The 26,204-nt window shown below is 43.7% G+C and overlaps 1 protein-coding gene and 1 non-coding gene across 2 annotated transcripts in view; one reads left to right on the top strand and one right to left on the bottom strand.

The window, feature by feature from the left end:
* OSBPL10 (oxysterol binding protein like 10) overlaps nt 1-26,204 on the bottom strand; it is a 326,754-nt gene that overhangs the window by 274,951 nt on the left and 25,599 nt on the right. The window lies entirely within an intron of this gene.
* TRNAK-CUU lies at nt 23,118-23,190 on the top strand. The gene has a single exon. It is a non-coding gene; the product is annotated as a tRNA-Lys (tRNA).

Below are 26,204 nucleotides of genomic sequence, written 5' to 3'. Positions count from 1 at the left end.
GGAGGAGCCTGGTGGGCTGCCGTCCATGGGGTCGCACAGAGTCAGACACGACTGAAGTGACTTAGCAGCAGCAGTACTCACGAAAGAGAAGGCATAGCCAACTCGCTCCAGGTCAGAAATTAGGAGAGCATCACTTTAGGTCCAGCAGAACACACTTCCCACATTGCTTCCAGAGAGGAGACGGGATCCTCCCAACCACCAGGGGAGCTAGCGAACCACATGGCGACTTGTTCCCATCATGCCTCTCTGCCCTACACCAAGCTGAAGCTCCTTCCTGCCCCCAGCCATCCTCTCCCACAATCTTAGACCCATATCCGCACCCTGATTCCCATCTCGATTCCTGTTCCCATACCCCTTGGAACCACCTCTTACCCCAACCTCTCTTCCTCTCTTCCTATATTGGCTGAAATGGCCACTTCTGATGGCACGGCACCATACCCTCTTCTTCCACAAAGCCAAACAAAGAGCTTCCACCCTTGGGTGACACTTCCTAACAGTCCTTCTCTCCCATCAGTTGAAGACCTTGTCTCCTGGCTCATCTTCTTTGAGACGCCAAGTCCAGCTGTCATTCTAAGCGACCTTAGAAGTCCCCAAGCACTCTGCCTAGTTGACTCCTTGTCCTCATTCGGTAAGCTTCTTCTCCGCATTACTGCTTTCCTCCCAAAGATCCATCCTGGACCTTCCCATCACCACTCAGAACTGCTCCACCTCTGGCCAGACCTCCAAATACCTCCCTCCACCTCTTTTCATCCTCTGTAAACTCCTTTCCCTTCAAACCTCTCTCAGAGCCTCACTGACTACAGCAACGCCCCCATTTAACCTGATGCTCCAATCTGCTGGTCCCTCTGTTTCCCACTTCTCTTGAGTCCTTTGTCTCTATCTCCTTCCTCCTCTATTTTCCACTGACCACTCATTGGCCAAGGATCTCAATTTTGCTCTGCTCCATATACACTCACCCAGCCAAATCCCATCACCTTCTCTGTGCCTGTCTCCAGGTCAGTCAACACCAAGGAAAAAATTGCTAAAGATTTGCTAAAGCTGATGGTGTAACAGGTTCATGGGTCTTCATTCTCAAGAGGCCCTCAGAGCTGCCCAGAACACCTGCTCAGTATTTCTCATAGGCCCTTCAAACGGTCTTTTCAAACCTCCTCCACCTTACGCAAACCGTGGAACCCACCACTTCCGCCTTTTACCTCTCCACTCTCAGAAAACGGCCTCACTTCCTGCTTTGCAGAAGAATGAAGCAAGAATGCCTTCAATTTCCTGCTCCACACCCCATGCTCCTCTTCCTCTGCGCCCTTTTCCCTCCATCCTAGCCTACTTGGGACTCCATCCACTCCTGACTTCCCAGGCATTGCACTCTCCCCTCATGCCCTCAAACTGTTCTACCATCCTCCCCTTCGACATCACTTGAATGTGCCAAGACTACCATCTTGGGAAAAACATCCTGCTTCCAACCTACAATCTGCTCTAATTATCATTCTCTTCTTCACAGCCAAGCTTCTAGAGACGTCTCTGCCATCTTCTCTCCCCCCTGCTAACTCTGGCCTCCCTCCCCACACCTCCGGCAAAACTCACACCAGCCTGGTCTCAGCTGCCAAACTCCACCAGCACATTTCAGACCGACCTCCTTTATTCCTCACTCCACTTCCGAGTCCCCGCACGCTCCTGCCTGTCCTTGTATTTGGCTGATCCATCTTTTTCTCCTGCCTCCATCACTGCTTTTCAAACTGTAAGTCTCCAATCTTCAAGAAGTCAACTCCGAGTTTCTCATTGGTGTTACTGACATTTTAGCCACCTGGTTCTTTGTTGTGGGGGCCACCCTGTGCCTTAGAAGCTGTTTAGCAGCATCCCAAGTATCTACTCACCAGATGCCAGTCACACAGAGCAAATATGTCTCCAGACATCATCAAATCACCATCACTCCCATTTGAGAACCACTGGCATAGACAGTTGCAACCCAAGTTTTGTTGTTGTTGTTGTTGTTTTTTTTAAGAAAATGAAATAAATAGAAATTACTAGGATATATCTCCTAAGAAAGAATAAAGACCTCTCATTAAACATTGGTCTCTGCATCTTGTTGGAACTTGTCTACATGTGTATATGTGGAATAGAAAATATTTCTTACTGTAAGTCAGAGTCAGAACACTTTAAATTGGGAAATCTCTGGTGGTCTGGTGGTTAGGACTGTGCACTTCCATTGCTGAGGGCCCAGGTTTCAATCCCTGCTCTGGAAACTAAGGTCCCACAAGCTATGTGGCACAGCCAAAAACAAAAAATGAACACTTTAAATTCCACTGCTGTACATGTGGGTGCTCCCAAGGTTCTGTTCGAGGTTCCCACCCTTTTAAAATCACCCAGCAATGCAAAAAAGGCAGAGAGACACACAATGACCACTCAAGTACTCAGCATCTATCAAAAAAACAAAGCATTATCGGCCAGATAAGAGCAGGGAACCTCGAAGGCACCCCTCCCAGACTCCTGGAGGAAACCACAACTCCAATTTAACATTTTCCCCCCAATATTACTGTGTTTGGATGTGAATCCTTAAGCAATATGTAATACATCACTCAAGTTTAAAATGTTTTACATGTTCTTCTGCAACTTGCTTTCGTTCCCCCAACATTATGTTTGTGGGATTCATGCATCCCGTTCTACACCACAGTTCATTCATTCTGTAGTTGGTGGGCCCTTGGGCTGCCTGAAATTCCTGTGCATAGAAACAATGTTGCTGTTAACCCTGGTGTGTGTGTACTCTGTGCAAACGTGTGACACATCCACTTGGATTTGTGCTCAGGAGCAGAATTACTGCCCTTCTAGAGAGGACAGCATCAAACAGACTGTTTTTCTATGGAGGTTGTTAATAATAACAAACGTCCTCTCTAGAAAGGCAGTAATTCTGCTCCTGAGCACAAATCCAAGTGGATCTGTCACACGCCTGCACAGAGTACCACACCATTTATCCATTTTCTATTAGACTGTTATCTTTGTCTTATTGATAGTAAGCAGTTCTTTCATACACTCAGAAACCAAGTGTTGCACCACCGGTGACATGTTATCGTATCTCCTCCCCATCTTAGGTGGGTCTTTCTCCCTTTCCCAGTCATCTCCTGTATTCCCATGGCCTCTGCTACCGTCTCCACGGTGACCACTGTCTGCTCCTCCCCTGCTGGCCAGGTCGCTCTTCCACCCTCCAGATTCATAGAGCCCATGGCCTCTCGGCCCTCCCTCCTCTGCCAAGTATCTCAAACTTAATGGTCCCCAATGAAACCTGTCCCCCCCCCAACTCTGCCCCTCCTGCATTCCTTCACTGGCTCAGAGAAAACACTGCCATTCATTCCCACAGCCAGTGAGCCTCTCATCTCTTGTCTCCATCTTGTTCATCACCTCCTCCTGTTTATTCCGCTCTTCAGTACAGGGATTTTATTCACCGTGCTCCACCTCCAGGATTTATTTCTGGACACTTCCATCTCTCAGTTGGACCATACACCATAGCCTCCCTGTTGCCCTCAACTCATATATATTCTTTAGAAAATAAGCAGACCCAGAAACCCCACTGTTATTTAGCTGAGACAAATAAAATAAAATTCCCCCAGGAAAGGACTTGCATAAGAACATTTCTAGCACCTTCATTTATCAAAAGCAGTAACTAAAAGCAACCCAAATGTCCAGCTGGAGACTGGATAAACCAACTGTGGTTCATTCATACAATGGAATCAGCAGTAACTAACTTAACAATAACGAATTCAGCAAGAAAAAGGAGCTTCTACCTACAAATGCAATGATGTGGATGATTTTCAAATTATGTTGACTGAAAAAATGTCAGACACAACAGAGCCTCTACTGTGTGACATCACTTATGGGAACTCTAAGAAAGACGTAACTAGAGATAAAAGTCCGAAAGTGGCCAGGGTAGGGGTTGGGGCGGGGGAAAGTTGGGTGACTGAATGGAAAGGGACATTAAGGAACTTTCTGAAAGAATGGAGATGTTCCATATCTGGTTTGGGGTGGTGGTAACGTGAGTGTATACGATTGTCAAAACTCATCAGCCAAACTGGCCAATGACTAAAATCTGGCCATTTTACTTAGATAATTATATTACCTCATACACACACACACACACACACACACACACACGTATTTATTTATTTATGTGTCCCCAGCTAGAGTAAGTTTACTAAAATTAAAATCTGGAATTAAAATCAGAACTCCCTGGCAGTCCAGTGGTTAGGACTCCATGCTTCAACTGCAGGGGGCATGGGTTCGCTATCTGGTCAGGAAACTAAGATCCTACAGGACCGCACAGAGTGGGGGAAAAAATTAGAATCTGATCAAATTATTTCTCTACTTACATTTTTTCTGAAAGTCCTGTGACCTTCAGGTCGTACCTACCCACCTCTCCAATATTCACTCTTAACCCTTCTTCCCTGACCCTCCCTTATGGGCTACGCTACTCTCACACTGAAGTTCTTAAATCTTCCCAAATGAATAATGTCCCCTTTCACCTCTGGCCTCCTCCACTTTGCGCAGCCCCACAACCCTTGATGTGGCTGACTCCTATTATCTTTCAAGACTCAATGTGGGGGACTTCCCTGGTGGTCCACTGATTAAGATTTTGCCTTCTAATGTAGGGGGTGCAGATTCGATCCCTGGTTGAGGGCTAAGATCCCACATGTGTTGGGACCAAAAAAACAAACAAACAAAAAAAAGAAGATGAAGAAGAAGAGGCAATACTGTAACAAATTCAATAAAGACTTTAAAAGTGGTCCACATCAAAAAAAAAAAAAAACTTAAAAAAAAGGACTCTGTGGATGTCACTTCCTCCAGGAAGTCCTCCCAATCACTTAATATTAAATTAGACACCTTTCTTGGGCTCCTATCACACCCTGTGCTCATTGATAGCACAACCCCTTTGACTCTGAAATGTATCTGTCTATCTGTTTCCCCAGGACATAAACTCCCTGAGGACAGAGCCTGAGAGCCTGTCACTGCTGGATGGGCTGAGAACTGAGGAGAGGCAAATCCTCAATGTTTGTTCAATGAGAAAGTAAAATACTCAAAGCATGTTTTCTCCTCAAGCTAAACATGGAGAGATGGGAACTTTCAATATTAATACTGAAGGAGAAATAACTCCAAAACAACAAAAATAAATATTTTATATTGAACACGTCAATAACCACTTAGACACAGAAGACTGTATTATATCAGGGTCTGCCGCAAACAAAACAGAAAAGTAGCACACTCAGGCCCAGCTAGCTCTTACTCCGAAAGCCAAGAGAAAAAGAAAATGAGAGTCATCTTAGGTAAGTAAATAAATCTCAGGGAAGGCATACTGAAGATACAAGACTCTTTGATGAACAGAAAAGTGCTCAGCTGTTCAGTTGACTTAAGGGAGCTGAGCGTTCGTCCAACAGACCTCTGTGAACTGTGTAAATTCCAGCAGAAGCAACAAAGAGCTGAACAATGATCTGGAAATGCACCCAGAGTTCAAAAGCATCATGTCTAGACACCTCAAACTCCCCTGAGAGGGATCTGGCTGCTTGCCTGCTGAAGATCCCGGCTGACCCCAACTGCTTCCTTTCCATAAGCGCTTTTAGAGGGATGGCTAAGAAGTCACCTTTAGGAGAAGCAGCCTCCACCACTCACCCTCTCTCATGTCTCAGCAGGGTGCCGCCTCCCCTTCACAAGGGAGAGAAAATGCACTCATGTGAAGCTGTAAGTGAAATGAATTCCTTAAATATCAGGAAGCAGAGAATATAAGTAAAGCTCTTCCTTCAGCACTTCTTGCTGCCAAATGAATTTCCGAAGCAAAAATGCACTGGCTGTATTTCTTCAAGGGCTGTCTGATTTGCCAGAATACTTTTGAATATTCCAGAACTGTTATGGGTTGCCAGTTATCACCAAACCTTTCCTTTCTTCCTTCTCCTCCCTGGCAAAAACTCAATATATGGCCTGAGATGAAGAGTAACACCTTTCCCTTTATAAATCTCCTAAACTCTCCTAGATGGCACATGAACCCCCTGCTCCTTTATCTAGACCTGAGCCTGGCACCCAAAACCTTCAAAACAACACATTTACAGCACAGGGATATTTGTGGCGTCAATGTGAAACACACAAATGGAGATAAATGAACCATGATTGACAGCCACTGTCAGTCAAAGCAAATACATGGTCCAATCAGCCAACACAGTTTTGTCTTTTCTGAATATTTCTACTGTGATGAGATGGGTTAGATAGCATCACCGATTCAAAGGACATGAATCTGAGCAAACTCCAGCAGATAGTAAAGGACAGGGAAGCCTGGTGTGCTGCAGTCCGTGGGGTCTCAAAGAGTTAGATACTACTTAGCAGCTGAACAACAATAATTCATATTATAAAATTTTCTATTTAACAGTTTGTAGGTGTATAATTATATGGCATTAGTTAGGTTCAAAATCTTGTGTAACCATCACTATTATCTATTCGCAAAACTTTTCTGTCTTCAATCTTTTTGGCTGTGCTTCAGGGCCTACAGGATCTTAGTTCCCCAACCAGGAATAGAACCTATGCCCCTTCACTGTCAGCGGAGTCTTAACCACAGGACCACCAGGAAAGTCCTCCAATAACTCCTCATCCCCATTCCCAAGCCCCTGGGGACCTCTGTCTCTAGGAATTTCATATAAGTGGAATCCTGTGGCATCTGGCCTTTTGTGCCTGGCTCACCTGACTTAGCACAGTGCGCTCAAGCTTCATCCACACTATTGTGTGAACCGTACCAGCCTATGGGGAAGCACGGTCCATTACGTGGAGGGACCACGTTTTGCTCACCCAGTCATCAGTGGGACACTTGGGCTGTTTCCACTTTTTCGCTCTTGTGACTAGCGCTGCAGTGAACACTGTCACCCAAGTGTCTGTTCAAGTGCCTGCTGCCAATTCTTCCTCGGGAGTGGAACTGCTGGGTCACACAACAGATAGTTTTTTAATAGTTTAAAAGGAAAAAATTAATTCTTTCCTGATTATAAAAGCAATAGGCATTCACTGAGGAAACTCTGAAGAATAATCATACCATCCAAAGAAAACCACTGCTAATGTTTTGGAATATGCCATTAAAATTTTACTGTCTAGTTAGACACAGATGGATATTTTCACTCACACCAGCTTTTTCCCCCTTGACATTATTTTAGGAGCACGAACTCTGCTGTCATTAAAAGTTCTTCAGAAACATCATTTAATATCTGAATAGTATTTCATCAGGTGGAGCATAATTTTCTTAACTATTCCCCTATTTAGGCTATTCCCCATTTTTCATGGTTGTAAATAACATCAGTGAACATCTCCATGCATTATTAGTAGTCTGGTGGACTTCTCTGCCATCAGATGAGATATTAGAATCACTGGGTCAAACTACATGAACACTCTTAAGGTTGATAAAGACTGTACATCTGGGACTTCCCTCATGGTCCAGTGGCTAAGACCCTGCGCTCCCAATCAATGCAGGGGACCCGGGTTCAATCCCTGGTCAGGGAACTAGACCCCACATGCTGCAATTAAGAATTCATATGCCACAGCTAAAGATCTCACAGGCTGCAACGAAGATCAAAGATGCTGCACGCTAAGGATCTTTGGCAACTAAGGCCCAGCACGGTCAAATGAACAAATGAATATTTTTTTAAAAAAGACTGTACATCTGTCTTCCATCAGTGTCATATCAATCTGCATTCCCACCAGGAATGCTAAATGTCATGTTTTAATGTAAAAAGAACATAAATTATTAAAATTAAAAATGGTTAAAAAAAAGTATAATGAAATATTATCAAAATTAAAAGTGAACAGAAGAATAGAACTGTTTTTACACTGTGTGTGGTAACAACTTTCTTTGCAAGAATGCAGACACGGCGGGGAAGGAGACAGTGGGACAGAGAGCAGCATGAAGCACGCACACCCCCACGTGTAAAGCACAGCCGGCGGGAAGTGTGTGCACAACACAGGGGCTCACCCCGGTGCTCTGTGACAGCCTAGGGGGCGGCACCGGAGGGAGGCTCAAGTCGGAGGGGACATAACACCCTTGCGGCTGGCTCGCACTGCTGACAGCAGAGACCAACACAATGCTGCAAAGCAATTACCCTCCAATTACAAGAAATTTCAAAAAAAGAATGTGACCAGACTGGACGACCTGAGAGGTGAGCTTCTGTCAAAATAAGTTTTCAAATGGAAAGCCCTATTCTGAATTAACAGACCTGCCAAAGCACCAATATAGTCACATAGAGACACATGGAGAGGAAGATTTGTAGAAAACCACCTTCTTCCTTACAGCGGCCCTCACTTCCCAACGTTCCCCTGTCATTTTCACTCAACCTTGGATAGATTTAAAGGCAAGTCTAATGCCTACAACATATTTGCTTAGGAAAATCCAGAGCTTGGGCTTTAGTAGAAAGGGTAGGTCCACCCTCCACCACTTTACCAACAAACAGACCAAGAAACCGAATGGTGATTTTAAAACAAATCCCATTTGTCACTTAGAGACAAGCCCCATCCCGGCCAGGGTGGGGGCTTCACATGAACAGGGAACGAGCCACACCCACAAAGCAAGTCACTGCGCAGAAGGCGATTCCCTAAACTTCCCTTCCACATCAGCCAGCGAGGGGTCAAAACCCCACCAGGGACTTAGGTCTACGCTACGGTCCCACTGGCAGCACCAGTAACCAGGGGGCCCAGGGCCCCCACAGACGTGCTCTAGGGACCATGCAGACCAGAGCTTCCGATGACAGTCAGCGGGAGGCACAGGGTCCGGTACTCAAGTCCACTAGTCCACTTGGTTTTGGCCAGAAAACGGTGTTTTGTTTTATTTGGGGTTTTTTGTCCTTTTTTGGTTTTTGAATTTTGAACCAGATGCTTATCTTTAAAAAATAAGAGCTTCTCACAAAAATCCACACCTGGTTCCTCTTAAAATACCCAAGGACGTCAACCTTAGGCCCACACTGAAGCCGTGGCAGCGAGGGGCCAGAGCTGAGCAGCGGCTCCCCTGTCCAATGTGGGGTGTGGACCCACAGCCCGTCTTCCTGACCACTCAGGACCCCAAGACCGCCACCCGTGACCTGGAGCTAGAGGGCCTAAGCTCTGCAAAGCCTTTGCTCTTATGACCCTTGTCTGATGGGAATAATATGTTATTATACATGGTTATTTTTCAAAAGTCTGCAGATCCCACAGCAACTAATAAAATCCAAATTACTGAAATGCATAACTGAATTCAGACTACCTCGTGCTGTGAGGTATCTCCTAAAACAGCAGACACTATCAAGTATTAAGTAGGGAGGAGGAACTCAAAATTTTTATTTTACTAATAACAAAAAAGATTAGAGACCACTCAATTAAAAAGTTTGTAGGACATCCCTGGTAGTTGAGCGGATGAGAATCCGCCTGCCAATACAGGGGACACAGGTTGGATCCCTGGTCCGGGAAGATCCCACATGTCACAGGGCAACTAAGCCCACACGCCTCAACAAGGGGAGCCACCACAGTGAGAAGCCCACGCACCTTAATGAAGACCTAGCACAGTCAAAGGTAAAGGATTTTTTTTAATACTTGAATAAATTTATTTTTTAATTGAAGTAGAGCTGATTTACAGCGTTGTGCCGATCTCTACTGTATAGCAAAGTGACTCAGTTATACACATACATTCTTTTTTTATATTCAAACTACATTAAAAAAAATTTTTTTTTTACTTCCTGCCTCCTGTGTACAAAATATGGGGCTTCCTATTGTGGACACAATAATAAGTAAGACACGGCTTCAGCATCACGGGCAGATGGACAGACCTGCCGTGTGAAAAGTACCACCACACAGTGGGACAAGGTGGTAACAGCTCCTGCCTGTGTGTAACACATGAGCCCTTACCAAAGGACAGAGCACCTGGGACGTCCCTGGGGGTCCATGGTTGGGATTCCATGCCGCTACTGCCAAGGGCACAGGTTTGATCCCTGGTCAGGGAACAAAGATTCCACAAGCTATGCAGCACAGCAAAAAAAAAAAAACCACACAGCACCTGCCAGCCTTCGGGGGTGGGGAGGTCAGACAGGAAGCGAGATGGGGGGTGGGACACTGGGGCTGAGTACTGAGCACCACTGTACTAGAGCATGTATTTGATTGGAGATCATGGAAAGCTGCTAAGAGCTTTACAGATTCCATTGGCTTTGGGACGGTCCCCATGGAGACGGTGCTGAAGAATACAAGCTTGGGTTCAGGGAGGCCAGTAATATCATATGTGAAATGAATCGCCAGGCCAGGATCGATGCAGGATACAGGATGCTCGGGGCTGGTGCACTGGGATGACCCAGAGGGATGGTACGGGGAGGGAGGAGGGAGAGGGGTTCAGGATGGGGAACACAGGTACACCCGTGGTGGATTCATGTTGATGTATGGCAAAACCAATACAATATTGTAAAGTAATTAGCCTCCAATTAAAATAAATAAATTTATATTTAAAAAAAGAAGATGACCATGAATGTCCAGGCCAGAATGAGGAGCATCTACACCAAGGTAAAGGGCAGGAAGAAGGGTAGAGAGGCAGCGAGGGCTCAGGTGGCTGTTTAAGTATCAGACAGAGAATGAGACAGAGTCACAAAAGTTCTGGCGTCAGCAATTCAGTGGATGTCATTGCCGTGAAGCCAAGACAAGAAATATGAGTGCGATGATTAAGGAGGGTGAACGGGGCTTGGAGCTAGGAGGATAGTGGAAGTCTAAAGAAGGCCAAGACATGAGATCAGCCCTCCGAACCACCTCGCGGGGCAGAAGAGACTCAATGTAAACATTCCACGGACGGAGCCGAGTGTGACACAGCCAGAGAGGAGAGACAGAGGAGCCTGTCTTGGGTCGTGCTCCCTAGAAGAAGAGCCTGATGTGGCAATTCTTGCACCAGTGGGTGCTGGAGAAAGAGGAGAAACTTGTAGCAAAGTGAGGGGAGTTGCACGGACAGGGAAAGGTGAGGGCTGAGAGCAGGCCAGCTGCCGTCTGATCTGGCAGGGAGCTCCGGAGTTACCTGGACTATAGACTTTGTGCTGCCCAGAGGCTAAGGGCTGGGTTTTATTCCCCAGTCACTGACATCAGTCACTGATATATCAACCACTCAGTACAGGGCACCCCAAGGTAGAGAATGAGATGTTTCCTTCCAGTCGTCTCCAGGGTATAGAGCTGCTCTCCAGCAAGGCAGAATCTTCCAGTGAAGGATCCAGGCGTGAGGTGTTAGCAACTGGCCCTGCTTCAGCCAAGCGTGGGGCACACAAGGCCAAGAGAGGGGATCCAGGCAGGGTACCAACAACATCTGCTACAGAATCCACTCCAGAAGTCCATGAGAACACCACCGAGGGAGAAGAGAGAAAGGTCCCTCTTGATCATGAATCTTTCCATCTTTCCACCTCCCTGGAAACTGGCAGGAGGTTAACAAATTTACCTCCACAAGGAGCCTGAGCACCTCTGAAAAGCCTCGAGCATGCAGTGCAACTTTGCAACCCGGGCTGAAGGCTGCTCTCCCGGGCACTGGGGTGTCTGTTCCCTGGTACAAAGAGCAGCCCGTGGTTCCACCTGCCTTCTGCCCAGGAGCCCTCCAGCCTCAGAGTGGATTTCCCCGACCACACCCGAGCAATAAACGGGCAGCCATCCTCAGCCATATAACTGACAACATTCCTCCAATTTTTACGGTGCTTTTTATGCTCACCTTATAAAGTTTCATGTTTTACTTTCCAGATTTCATTGTGTGCACTCAATGTGTCCCAGCTGTACGGCCAAGCAGTTTTAATTTTCCAAGAAGTACTTCTCTGCGTCTCCTTTCCACTACAGCACAGCTGAGAAATTGGAAAAGGCCCCCAAAGCAAGATTTCTGGGCAACCTGAACAAGATATTCAAGCAGGAATGGACTTCAGGAGAGCTTCCAGGACCCTGGCTGAAGCCCCAGCCCCTATCTTCATGTATTTAGAGGGTACATCTCTGGCAATACAAAGCTGAACAAGCAAATTCCAAAGGAATGAGATGAACCTTCCAAGAAAAGACTCTCTGATTAGCCGAGAGCGGAGGTAGAAGGTACTCTGTAAGATGCCAGAGAAATCCTGAATCACCAACCACATCCAAAAGGAAATAGATGCTCAAATCAACTAATTCATTAATTATGATTTACCCTTTGATTAAAGTCACAGATCAAGTTTCTGATAATACTAGGTCAGAGTTTTGTGGAGGACAGGTTGGTTTCTTAACCAACACAAATCTGCCTCAATTGTCTTTCCTAAAATACACGCATCAGTGATTTCATGAAGAAATGTACTCATCAACAGAAAAACCAGGTGAATGAAGGTTACAGTAGCAATAACCTACCCTCACAGAATACCTTGCATGTGCCCAGAACTGGGTAAGGAGCTGGAGTGTTTACATTCCTCTTCATGCTTGGGAACATAGTGTAGGGAACACCTAAGGCTACTGAATCCCTACCTCACACCATCCATACAAAAGTCTGGAAAGATTACCGACTTAATTCAGAAAGGTAAGCATCTGGAACTTTCAGCAGAAAATAAAGAATATTCTTCTAAGGGGAACCCTCTTACACTATTAGTGTGGAGGTTCCTCAAAAAACTAAACACAGAGCTACTGTGTGATCCAACAATCCCACTCCTGGGCATATATCCAGACAAAACCATAATTCAAACAGATACATGCACCTTTATGTTCACAGAAGCACTACTTACAGCAGCCAAGACATGGAAGCAACCTAAATGTCCATCAACAGATGAATGGATAAAGAAGAAATGGTACATATACACAGTGGAATACTACTCAGCCACCAAAAAAAGAAATAATGCCATTTGCCACTACACAGATGGACCTAGAGAGGATCATACAAAGCAAAGTCAGTCAGACAAGCGACAAGCGACAAATACCATATGATACCACTTATATGTGGAATCTAAAATACGATGCATATTTAAAATGAACTTATATATGAGACAGAAACAGACTCACAGACCCAGAGAACAGACTTGTAGAGGGGGTGCAGGGGAGGGTTGGATTGAGAATTTGGGATTAGCAGATGCAGACTATTATATATAAGATGGATAAACAACAAAGTCCTACTGTATAGCACAAGGAATTATATTCAATATCCTGCAATAAATTTTAACAGAAAAGAGTATGAAAAAGAATATATAACCAAGTCACCTTGCTGTTCAGCAAAAATTAACACAACATTATAAATCAACTATACTCCAGTCTTTTAAAAGAGTGTATTTCTACAATGGAGTATTACTCAGCCATTAAAAAGAATACATTTGAATCAGTTCTGATGAGATGGATGAAACTGGAGCCGATTATACAGAGTGAAGTGAGCCAGAAAGAAAAACACCAATACAGTATACTAACACATATATATGGAATTTAGGAAGATGGCAATGATGACCCTGTATGCAGGACAGCAAAAAAGACACAGATGTGTATAGCGGACTTTTGGACTCAGAGGGAGAGGGAGAAGGTGTGATGATTTGGGAGAATGGCATTGAAACATGTATAATATCATGTAAGAATCGAAATGCCAGTCTATGTCTGATGCAGGATATGGCACGCTTGGGGCTGATACGCGGGGATGACCCAGAGAGATGTTGTGGGGAGGGGGGTGGGAGGGGGGCTCATGTTTGGGAACGCATGTACACCTGTGGTGGATTCATGTCAATCTATGCCAAAACCAATACAGAATTGTAAAGTAAAAAATTAAAAATAAATAAATTAAATAATTTAAAAAAATTAAAAAATAAAAAATAAAAGAGTGTATTTCTGACCAGGAAAGAAAATACAGAAATCCTGTCACAGTAAAATTAAGCACCTTTTGACCTGAGGTTGCCATCTGTGGACTGACTGGGTTTAGACTGGAGCTGGGAGCTACTCTTAGGGAAAAATCTGAGTTGCCAGTTGTGCTGTGGGTTGATGCAGTGATCTGAGAATCAGCAGTTTTTAAAAAGTAGGTCTCTGCAGGAAATTCTACTTATGTTTGTTTGTGTTTGTATCCCAGGCGTCTGAGATGAGCCTGCCAGAAGTAATGGCTGTTTCTGTCAGTGAAGGGAGCAGCTGTCAGCATGGGGAAGCATAATAAAGATAATACAAAAATAATAAGAATTTGTTTTCCAAATGCATCACAAATAAAGTTAAAAGACAAGCTACCAATTAAGAAAAGATATCTGTAGCACATACATTCAACAAAGGATAAGTATTCAGAATATATAAAGAACTCATAAACTGGACTTCCCTGGTAGTCCAGAGGCTAAGACTTCCTGCTCCCAATGCAGGGGCCCAGGTTCAATCCCAGGTCAGGGAACAAGATCCCACATAACAGAACTAAGACCTGGCACAGTCAAATAAATAAATTTAGAAAGGCAAAAACAGAAGTCATAAACCAATGTGAAAAACATAAATAACCTACTAGATAACTGAGCAAAAAAACACAAGCTGGAATTTCACAAAAGAGGAAAAAAAAATGATTCTTGAACAAATGAAAAGCAACTCTCTTTCTGAGAATCATATATATACAAATTAAAACATCAAGGAGCTACTATTTATACCCAGTAGCTTAGCAAAATTAAGAAGTCTAATCACAGACATAAAAAAACAAATGCACAGTTACCAAACAGGAAACGGAGAGGGAGCGGGCATATATCAGGAGTTTGGAATTGACATATACACACTGCTACATATAAAATAGATACATAAAAAGGTCCTACTGTATAGCACAGGGCACTATACTCAATAGTCTATAACAACCTAAAATGAAAAAGAATCTGAAAAAGTGTATACATATATATGTATATATAACTGAATCGCTGTGCTATACATTCAACACTAAAACAGCACTGTCAACCAGTTATACCTCAATTTTTTAAAAAGACAAGAAAAAATAATCACCTATTCATTCTATGACAGTATAAAACTGCAAAGTGGAAACAAACAGTAAATAAATGATTTTTTGGATTATATGCAGTATTATTACCTATCTCATTTTACTGATGAGGAAACTGAGGTTTAGAAATAACTTCCAAGCAAGCAGGTAAATGAAAGCCACAAAGCTGGGCTTTTAATTAATGCCCAGACTTTTAAGACTATGCTAGACTACAAGGTTTCCACCAGGAAGAAAAAAATTACAGACAATTCATAAGATTCAGCTCTTCTTACAGGACACCCATGCCTTCCAGGAGTGGTGGGACGTAAGCAGCATTTGTTCAGGATTTCTCAGCTCTACAGTCACAGTTTCGGGTTTTTTTTTTTTTAACATCTTAACATGTGGTTATACTGAACAAAATCTTTTTTAAAAAAATAGCAGAAAAAAATCCTTTAAAATTCAAGGAAATTTGCAATTTAAAGAACACCTTTGATGAAGCATCTTCATTTAGGTTTTCAAACGCAAAGAGGACCCTGGTACAGGTGAGAAGCCACGCCATAGTGCACTGATGGTTGGGCTGAGAAATCGTTTTATGGAAAAGGTGATAAAGTAATCAGGTCCTGGGTCTTCTTTCCTGGCTGGCTCTCAGCTTTTGAGCTCTCTCTCACACCTCCACACTCTAAGCAGATGTGCTCCCTCCAGAAAGAATCCTTTGCCTACCACATCCAGAGCTGGTACCCCTCCACCACGCTCCTTCTGTGCCCCAGGACTCCACGCCACACCCAGGGTCTCTTTCCCAGTCCACTGCTCCCCAAGGGAGGGACCCACCAAACACCTCCAAGTCACATGTGGCAGACGGTGAACAATGAACAAGCAAACAACAATCCTGCCGTGACACCCGTCCACATAAAGGGAGGGTGGTAACGGGAAGAGTGCGGCCGCTACAGTCAGACTGCCCCCTGCTCCAATGTCCATTTTGAGATCAGCTGGCTCAGCTCAAATACGATCTTACTAAAACCTGCCTGCCTTTGGTGATTATTAGGATTAGCGGTGATAATGTATGTGAAAATGGGTCCCCATGTGATTTTAAGCTGCGGCTTCCCATTTAACAATGGGGGTGGGGAGTGGGGGGCCTCCCGATGGCTCAGCAGGTCAAGAATCCACCGGCAATGCAGGAGAGGCAGGTTTGATCCCTGGGTCGGGAAGATCCTCTGGAGGGAATGGCAGCCCACTCCAGAATTCTTGCCTGGAGAATCCCATGGATGGAGGAGCCTGGCAGGCTACAGTCTATAGGGTTGAAAAGAGGAGGACATGACTGAAGCATGTGGTGGTGGGGTTGGGGTCACATCCTGCTTCAGCTGGTCCAGGACAGGAAGGATTCGGTAACATCTTACCCAACATGTCTCCTGTGTAGGCAGGTTCCAGAACCCCTGTGAAGGAGACAACGAGGCAGGTGCCAGCATGTACCCTTGCTGTATCCAAAACTCATCCACATCACTTAATAACCTGGCCCCAGAGAGTGGGCACTGGCTCCTTATCATCCCTCTTCCTTCTGCCCCTCAAACATCTCAATGACCTTGAAAAGAGATCTGCCTGAACTTTCAGATAAGTCACTATATGTAAATATACAAATGTGAGTGTGTGTGTGTGTGTGTGTGTGTGACAGAGACAGAGAGATGGAGGAGGAGAAAGGAGGAAGGAAGGATGGAAGGGAGAGACAAAACAAAAACTTAGGGACAAGAAGCAAGAAAGTGATTTTTTTTCCTATCAGAGAATTTAGCAACTTCAGGTTCTGGTTAATTCATTAACAGAAAAGCTAAACAGGAATTTGTTTTCAACTCCAGCTGTTGCACCCAACTGGTCTTCTATTTCTAGCACGTAGTTAGCATAATGAAATCCTCAACAACAAAAATCATTCAGATTTTTGGGGGGGCATTGTGGCATGTGGGATCTTTAAGTTTCTTGACCAGGGATCAAACCCATGCCTCCTGTTTTGGAAGCATGTCATCTTAACTGCTAAACCACCAGGGAAGTTTCATCCTTCTTTTAAGCCTAAAACAGTCAAATGTCAAAGGTGCCCATCTACCAGCCCTCTCATTCCTCCTGCACATAAACCCCCACTGACAGTAGTCTCAAGATGGGAGTGAAATGGATCAGAGAGAGGATGCCCTGGCCAAGATGCTGAGATTCTTAAGAGAGTGGGCACAACGGCCTCTGAGCCCCTTTTACTCTACCTGGCTACAAAGAGCCTTTGTGCATTGATGCCATCTGGCTGGAAGTGAGAAATAAGAAAGACCTCCAAATTCCACGAGGAAGGCTCATCATTGCTTTGCAGCAATGATTTTAAAGCTGCTGACTCAACGATGAGAAGCAATCACTGCCCGATAAGACACAACTACACAGACGAGCCCCAACATGTTATGTTGACTAGAGGAAGCCAGGCAGTAGCGACTGTACCCGCTGTCTGGTTCCATTTATATGAAATATTAAACTAGGCAAAACTCATCTCCAGTGGGAGAAAACAGACTGGTGGCTGGCCCCAGAGAGTGGGCACTGGCTCCTTATCATCAAGTCGCACCAAGCTTTCCCCACCCTCTTCCTTCTGCCCCTCAAACATCTCAATGACCGTGATGGGAGGGGCTGGGGTACCAGAACTTTCTGGGCAGGTGGTGATGTTCTGTACCTTGAAGGCTTTGAGTAACAAGTGTATGCAGCTGTCAAAACTCAGCAAATGTACACTTAAGATTCATGCATTTCACTGTGAGATTTTACATCAAGGAAAAAAAAAAACAGCAAACAAAGATCATTAACGGTATTTGTTCATGATAGGCATGTTAAAACATTTACAGGGCAGTGTACTGACATTGGAAACTTACTTAGAAATGTATAAATAGATAAAAAGGGGACTTCCTTTATGGTTCAGTGTTTAGAGCTCTGTGGTTTCACTGCCAGGGCCCAGGTTCAATCCTTGATCAGGGAACAAAGATCTTGTAAGCTGCACACCACGGTGGAAAAAAAGAGAAAGAAAGAAAGAAAAAGAAGACAGGTTGATGAATGGATACATGGGAAGCTATGTGCTAAAGCAGGTATAATCAAATGTTCCTTGTAGGGATTTCCCTCATGGTCCAGTGGTTAAGACCTTGTTTTCCAATGCAAGGGATGGGGGTTTGATCCCTGATCAGAGAGCTAAGATCCCACATGTCTTGAAGCCATAAAACCAGAACACAAAACAGAAGCAATATTGTAACAAATTCAGTAAAGGCTTTAAAAATGGTCCACATCAAAAAAAAAATCTCTGAAGAAAATTAAAATTTTTAAAATGTTCATTATAGAATCCAAATGATCACTATATGTGTGTTCCCTGTACAACTCCATAAACTTTCCTATATGTCTGCAATTTTTCATATAAAATGTTCAGGGAGCAAGGGTAAAGTTAGACATACAGGGGGTGAAGAAGGTAAGCTAAGGCTAAGAAAAAGCACAGAAGCTACTGTACTTACTGGGTTTTAAGGCAGCTGTGAGCTGCTCAGACAAATGAAAAAAGAGAAACAGGGCAATGCTGAGCACAAGAGCAGTCATTCACTGGGCAACCACCATGCATTAGAAGTGTGTGTTAGACAGTCTGCTGATTTTGCAGTCACCATCTCCCTGCAAGGTAAGCATATTATCATTTTATAGAGGAGCAGATTGAAACTCAGAGTGGAATAATAACATACCTGTGGTTATGAGGCTGGAAACTGGAACTGGCTCTGCCAGCCTCAAGACTCCAAGGCTACAGAGGAAAAAGCAACATAAACTCAGCATTTCTTCCCTCTTTCCAAGGTGAGGACCATGCCAAGGGCACAGGCATGGCCAACGGTCACTCCAACCCAGCAGTGCCACCTGCCACCCAGTGGGTAACGGCACCAACAGTTGCCCTGAATTCCAGTCACTGAATTCTCCCAACGGTCCCCATGAGCCTCCCACACTCAATTCTCCTTCTGTTCTTTGTACTGCAAGAATCTATCTACCCACCAGAAGTTTAGCCATCACCTCTGTGCATACACCCTGGTTCACAAATATTGCAAGGTTCAGCACCATCCAGCAGTTTTCCAGCCCACCCACCTTCCTGCTCTGCAGAGGTTAGAAAGTTAGACACTCCCTTCACTGACTCCTTTGCAGCTAGGTTCTTCCAAGGAAACACACTCATGCAAGATTTTGGAGGGGGTGGGTAAGGGGCGGGAATGTGGATCATTTAAAAAGTCTTTATCTAATTTTGTTACAATATTGCTTCTGTTCTTTGTTATGTTTTGATTTTTTAGTCACAAAACATATGGGGTCTTAGCTCCATAACCAGGGATCAAACCTGTACTCCCTGCATTAGAAGGTGAAGTCTTAGCCACCGGACAGCCATACAAGATTTAAAAGGCAGGAGGAAATGACAGGAGACAGCAGCTACAGATTAGGTCACAGGGCTTGCTGCAAGACAGTGGGAGGGGTGTCTGATGCCTTGGAGCAGCTGTGCAGAGAGTTTAGTGTTCTGCCTCTAGTGTCACAGGTACTGGGGCAGAAGTGAGTTAGAATCATGTTATGGCTGCAATCTGGACCTAAGCTGTGTCACTGCTGAACATGAAGCATCAAAGCCTGGTTCTCCCAGAGATACTTTAAAACTGTCCAGTAAATCACCTATTGCTTAGATGGCTTAGAAGGAAGCTACTGTCTGTGACAAAGATCCTAACCTTGCCTGTGAGCAGCTCTGAGACTGCCTCCCAAGTTACAAGCCTACACCACTGCCTGCCAGGCAAGAAAACCCCCTAGAACAGAATGTTAGCTTCCCACTTTCCATGTTGGAGGGATGGCAGGAGAGGACGAAAGGAATGGACAGAACACACGACGATCTGTCAGCCTCTAGGAATACATGCACAGACACCCCGAAAAGCAAATCTAGAAGAGACTTTCAAATATTCCAGGGACAAGAGAGCACACACAAAGTGAAGGCCTTTCAAGGACCCTGGACTGGGATCTGGAATAAAGCAGGTCATTCTTGGAGGCCCCTTCAGTGGGTAAGGATGATCTCAATCAAAAGCCATGCTGGCATGGTGATTTGAGGATAGTCTAATGATCTACAAAGGCATGAGATTTTTTTTAACTATCACAGTTTACACAGATGTAAATATTTTTTTTTCCCTCCAAAGAAATACCCTCAGGGGCTCCTGGTTTATTGTCATTACCCAAAACCTTTAGCTCTGTTGAGACAAATCCATCTGCTCCAAGCATGGTTACAAAACTGGGAAATAGCTGAAACCAAATCAGGGCCATTTTTAGTCAAAAATGAGGTAAGACCACAAAGCAGTCAGAATTCTTTTCTGTGGTGGCTTGTCACTGGTTCTGAAGGCAATTCTGGGCAGGGGGTGGGGGGGAAGGAGCTTTCAACATAATTTGAGCAATGGCAGCTCTGTTGTAAAAAGAACTCCTGCCATTCTTGCATATACATATTTAAGAATTCGTGTTTAGGAAAATACATCTTTAGAGTCACATCTTATGGAGAGAAACTGAAGTGTGGTCATTGTTTCCTGGTTTATTTGGGGTGCACCAGCCAAGAAGGAAAAAAAAAAAAACCTGCTACAGTCTAGCTTCTGGAACTGTTGGCAAGGGTGCAGGCAGGCTCATGCCACCCTGAAACCTGGGGACCACAAAGGTGACTTAGAGCCACAGGGTGACTTTGGCACTGAATGGACCTGTACCTGAGTCACTGTGATCCTGGCTTAATTTCTTCCAATAGTTGGCCCTGTGACTACTGTTCTTTTGTTCTTTAACTCTTTTATTGAAAAAGTCAAAAACAAAGAAAATTATACTGCTCCTCACAAATCAGTCCTTAAAAAATCTTCTCTGCCAAACGTCATTTATACCTTTTAGGGTTTACTAGATCTCAATGTACTTGCACCTGTCAGATATGTGGGTGCATCTTGCTCTTGAATAAAACCAACTGGTGTGCATACACATCGAGGCTTTGCAAAAGTAAAAGCACAAAATGACAGGACTCAAAAGAAATGTACGAAAATGAAAATACAGTGGTATGATCCCAAAAGCAGTGAGATTCAGGGAGATTTTTTTTCCCAAAAAAGCCATTTGGTTATAACAACTGAGAAGTTATTGAAAAATGATACAAAAGCATCTTTCCAACTAAGGATGCTAAATCTCAACTGAGATGTTTATGTCCTGAGGACTGGATTCTCTCTCTCCTCCATCACCCATAGAAGCCAGTGGGACTTCAAATCTTGTTTTCTAAAACACCACTAAGCCAGAGATCAGCCAAAAAAAAAAAGAAACGAAAAGAAAAAGACTCATAGCCCAAATCTGGCCCACCATTTGTTTTTTGTAAATAAAGTTTTACTGAAACCCAGCCACGCTTGTTTATTGACGTACTGTCCATGGTTGCTTTCATGCTACAATAGCACAGTTGAAATTACTTACTATCTGGCCCTTAACAGAAACAGTCTGCCAACCCCAGACTCTTGGAGCCAGGGTATGGTCCAAGACACCATTCTTCAAGAGTGGAGGAGTGTGGGACTTCCCTGGTGGTGCAGAAGTTAACTATCTGCCTTCTACTTACTGTAGGGGACACAAGTTCAATTCCTGGCCTGGGAACTGAGAACAACATGCCTCAGAACAGCTAAGCCGGCAAGCCACAACTAAAGATACCCATGCATCACAACAAAGACTCAATGCAGCCAAAATATAAATAAATAAAGCTTTTTTTAAAAAAGAGTGGAGGTGCAAGAGAAATAAACATGTCACATCCGCCAGCACATCAAGGTCAGGGTAGAACCACTGCCAAATGACCAAAGAATATTCTGTCCTAACGACCGAGGATGAGATGGCTGGATGGCATCACAGACTCGATGGACGTGAGTCTGAGTGAACTCCGGGAGTTGGTGATGGACAGGGAGGCCTGGTGTGCTGCGATTCATGGGGTCGCAAAGAGTCGGACACGACTGAGCGACTGAACTGAACTGAACTGAACTGAAAGACCTGGGAGGAAACACCAGTCTCCAGGGAAATGCCTCAAATGTGCAATGCAACATAATCAGATTTAGCTAGGCACCTTTCAGGATTCAGAAGTGCATCTTCTATTTTAGGATCACCAGAAAGAGTGATGCTAGATATCTGTATATCTACAGATAGATTTGAAGCAGTTGTAAAAGCTGGTTTATTCATAATTCGGAAAAATAAAAGCAACTATTAAACCCAGTTCTCTTTGCAATATAGGGAACTCCCTGGAAGTTCAGTGGTTAGCACTTAGCACTTTCACTGCTGAGGGCCCAGGTTCATCCCTGATCAGGGAACTAAAATCCTGCAAGTTGCATGCCCAAAAGAAAAAAAAAAAAGTGACTTATTCTTTGCAATATATTAGAGGAAATTAACATGAGGCTCAGAGATAAGATATCCGAACACAATCTTTTAATACCCCGGGAACACAGGGTTCAAGAATAGCTCTCTTCACATTTTGAAATTGTTCTCCATCACTCAAAACAGCTAATAAATAAACCAGAACACTGAATGAATTTCAGGGCACCAGCCAGATAATGAGAAACCAGTGGGTATTCTTTGCTGTATAACGAAACCACAGGGCAGAAAGATCCTATTTAGCATCACTTTTCTGGAGTTTTTCCAAAATTGTCTGAGGAGCAGACAGGCAGTTTCTTGTTCTAACTGTCACAAAGCCAGAGTATAACTTTGAACTAAATGTCATCTCTTTGGGGTTGCTTCCTTACCTGTGAGATGACGGCAAGTTTATTTGAGGATCTTCAGGGTCCTGAAATGATGCGCTGAGAAGGAAAATGTCAGCCTCCGCCTGCCTTTTACTGTTTATTTCTTTTGGAAAATGCTTCCAGAAAAAGACAGTGGTAAAACGTTAGGATTATTTCTGAGTTGTAACATGCGGTCACAGAGTTACTTACAATCAGGTTCTCTTAAATGCAGAGAATGGAAAAGTTGCATATCAGTTAAGAAGACCAAAACTCTCCCTCCTGGGGATCAGATGTATTCCACTGTAAAAATAGTTCTTCCAAACTCCCTGGCACAGAGGGGACCATCTTAGTGTCCGGCTGAAAATTTTTAAAATTACACAAAAAGCTTCCATGAGCAACAAACAGATCAAGATCCAGTGATCCTGCAAATCGGGAGCCTTGGAGATTCCTTCCTGAGCTTGCTTTTGGGTTTCAGCAACCTAACCAAGCACTCTCTCCCTGGAACTTCCCTGGTGGTCCAGTGGCTAAGACTCTGTGCTCTTAACGCAGGGGATCCAGGTTCAATCCCTGGTCAGGGAATCAGAGCTCACATGCCATGACTAAAGATCCCATGTGCCACAGCCAAGATCTGGCACAAGTCACATAAATAAGCAAATATTTTAAATAAATAAAACACCCTCCTCATGTCGCTCAGGATGTCAGAGGTACCACATAAAGTAAGGCTGGTACCAGCCACACCCCACTGGTCATTCAGACCCTCAGATACCCTAATCAAGTTTAACAACATGATGTAAAATTTGTTTCCACTTTTAATACAGTAAAATTTATAATGTAGCGTTAGTTTCAGATGTGCAACTATATACACACACATATATATGTTCTTTTTCAGATTCTTCTCCATCATAGGTTATTACAAGATACTGAATATAGTTCCCTGTGCTATACAGTAGGTCCTTGTTGGTTATCTCTTTTATATATAGTAGTGTGTATCTGTTAATCCCAAACTCCTAATTTGTCCCTCCCTATCCTATCCTCTTTGGTAGCCATAAGTTTGTTTTCTACATCTGTGAGTCTATTAACATGATATAAAATTAAATTAGAACGCTGCATTCAATTCACATTCAGGATAACAAGAGCATTTGCATCAATTAGGATCCTAAACAGACTATGGAAATGAGATGCAATAGGGGAAAACAGTTTAAATATTTTGTTGTCTGGCCAAATTTCTAACTCAGATCCAATTGACCTAAATAAGAAAGCAAGGCTACAATGGACACCAGAAGGTTGCAAGTTAGTTTACAAAATGCAGCACCACCTCCCCTACCCCACAGCTTGTAACTATTCAGTTCCCAGTAAGAATGGAAGTTTTGCTGCTCTGTCTCCCTGCATCGGCTCAGAAACCGAGCGTCTCTGAACCTTCCTGACTTCTGGAAACTGCTACAAGAGACTGTGTGACCATCTCTCTCCCTCTCAAGGGTATAACCCACGTTCACTCACACACACGCACATACACACATAAAATGTCACTCACCACTTGGGAGAAATTAACCACAAACCATCCTCTTTAATCCTTCTTCCTCATTTTGAAAGGAAAATACACTCCAAAGTCCAAAAAGAACTCACCCACAAAGAGTTGGAACATAACCTGCTTGCACACAAAAGCTGTCTGAAAATTAGCATAAACCACCTCATAGCTCAAAAATACCCAGGTGCCTCTCTCGGTTAATCATTCGAAACCAGAGCTTTATTTTTTTATTGTCCAGAGCTGTCTTAAGAGTCTCCAGGTAGAACTCACTGCAAAAAGAATACTTCTAAGCAAGTCTGTAACAAACAGAATTCTCAAGCTGTTCCAATCACCTGCTGGCTCAACCATCAGATACTGAAGACAAACCAGGCAAACACAAAGGTCGTGGCTGCCTTCCTGGCATGACATTGTGACGAGCCACCAAACAAGGTAAGGAAGAACCCAAGTGCCAGCGAGGCTCCGGGAGAAAAGTGGACCCCTACCCGCAGGAAGCTTGGGAGGCTCGTAGCTCTGAACTGTATCTTAGCAGGCAGATGTCACTTAAAATTTAAAATGTAATAAGAGAGGCTGGGGGGACGTGCAGAGAGTATATGGGAACTCTGCAGTTCCACTCAATTTTGCATGAAACCTAAAACTGCTTTTTAAAAAAGAGTTTATTTTTAAAGAAAGAGAGGAGATCATTCTTAATGGTCTTGTATTTCCTCTTTACTCTTTTCTGAATTTTCTGAGTTTTGTATAACGAACGTGAAATAATACTTTTATAACTAGACAGAAAAGTCATTAAAATAGAGAATGAGGGAATTCCCTGGTAGTCCAGTGGTCGGACTCAGCATTTTCTCTGCCAAGAGCCCAGGTTCAATCCCTAGTAAGGGAACTAAGACCTCAGCACTGCCAAAAAGCAAGGATCCAATAGTATCTGCATTAAGAAAACAAAAAAAGACACAAAAGTCATCAAACTATACACTGAAAACAGGTACATCTGTCTGCTAATTATGCCTCCATTAGGTTAATTTTAAGAAGTATTTTAAAAAGCCTTAGAGCTCTTATGTTTCACTTTAAACAGTATATATTATAATGTATGTTATAATTTTTAAAAATTTTTATTGACATATAGTTGATATATAATATTACATAAGTTACAGGTGTACAAAATGGTGATTCATGATTTGTACTGGTTATATTCCATTTAGTTATTATAAAATAATGGCTGTATTCTCTGTGCTGTAAATATATTCTCATTCAGTTCAGTCGCTCAGTCGTGTCCAACTTTTTGAGACCCCCATGGACCGCAGCATGCCAGGCCTCCCTGTCCATCACCAACTCCCAGAGTTTACTCAAACTCATGTCCATTGAGTCAGTGATGCCATCCAACCATCTCATCCTCTGTCATCCCCTTCTCCTCCAGACTTCAATCTTTCCCAGCATCAGGGTCTCTTCAAATGAGTCAGTTCTTCGAATCAGGTGGCCAAAGGATTGGAGTTTCACCTTCAGCATCAGTCCTTCCAATGAACACCCAGGACTGATCTTTAGGATGGACTGATTGGATCTCCTTGCAGTCCAAGGGATTCTCAAGAGTCTTCTCCAACACCACAGTTCAAAAGCATCAATTCTTCGACGCTCAGCTTTCTTTATAGTCCAACTCTCACATCCATACATGACTACTGGAAAAACCACAGCCTTGACTAGACAGACCTTTGTTGGCAAAATATTGTCTCTGCTTTTTAATATGCTATCTAGGTTGGTCATAACTTTCCTTCCAAGGAGTAAGCATCTTTTAATTTAAACACATTCTTGTGGCTATTTTTAAATTAAATTTTACTTGAATAAAGTTGCTTTACAGTGTTGTGTTAGTTTGTGGCATATTTTCTACATAATAGTTCATACTTCTTAATTCCTTACCCTCTCTTGCCCCTCCTCCCATGTATGTTATAATCTTCAGGGAAAGTTAATTTCTATAAACAGGCAGTAGATGTTCCTGTTAAACTTGTTAGTGTCCTCCTGCAAGATAATTCAGAGAAGGCAATGGCAACTCACTCCAGTAGTCTTGCCTGGAGAATCCCAGGGACAG

The sequence above is a fragment of the Oryx dammah genome, unplaced genomic scaffold, assembly GCF_014754425.2.
Source record: "Oryx dammah isolate SB20612 unplaced genomic scaffold, SCBI_Odam_1.1 HiC_scaffold_9, whole genome shotgun sequence".
Classification (NCBI taxonomy): domain Eukaryota; kingdom Metazoa; phylum Chordata; class Mammalia; order Artiodactyla; family Bovidae; genus Oryx; species Oryx dammah.
The sequence above is the reverse complement of the archived record's forward strand: the minus strand, read 5'-3'. Positions and strand labels throughout refer to the sequence as shown.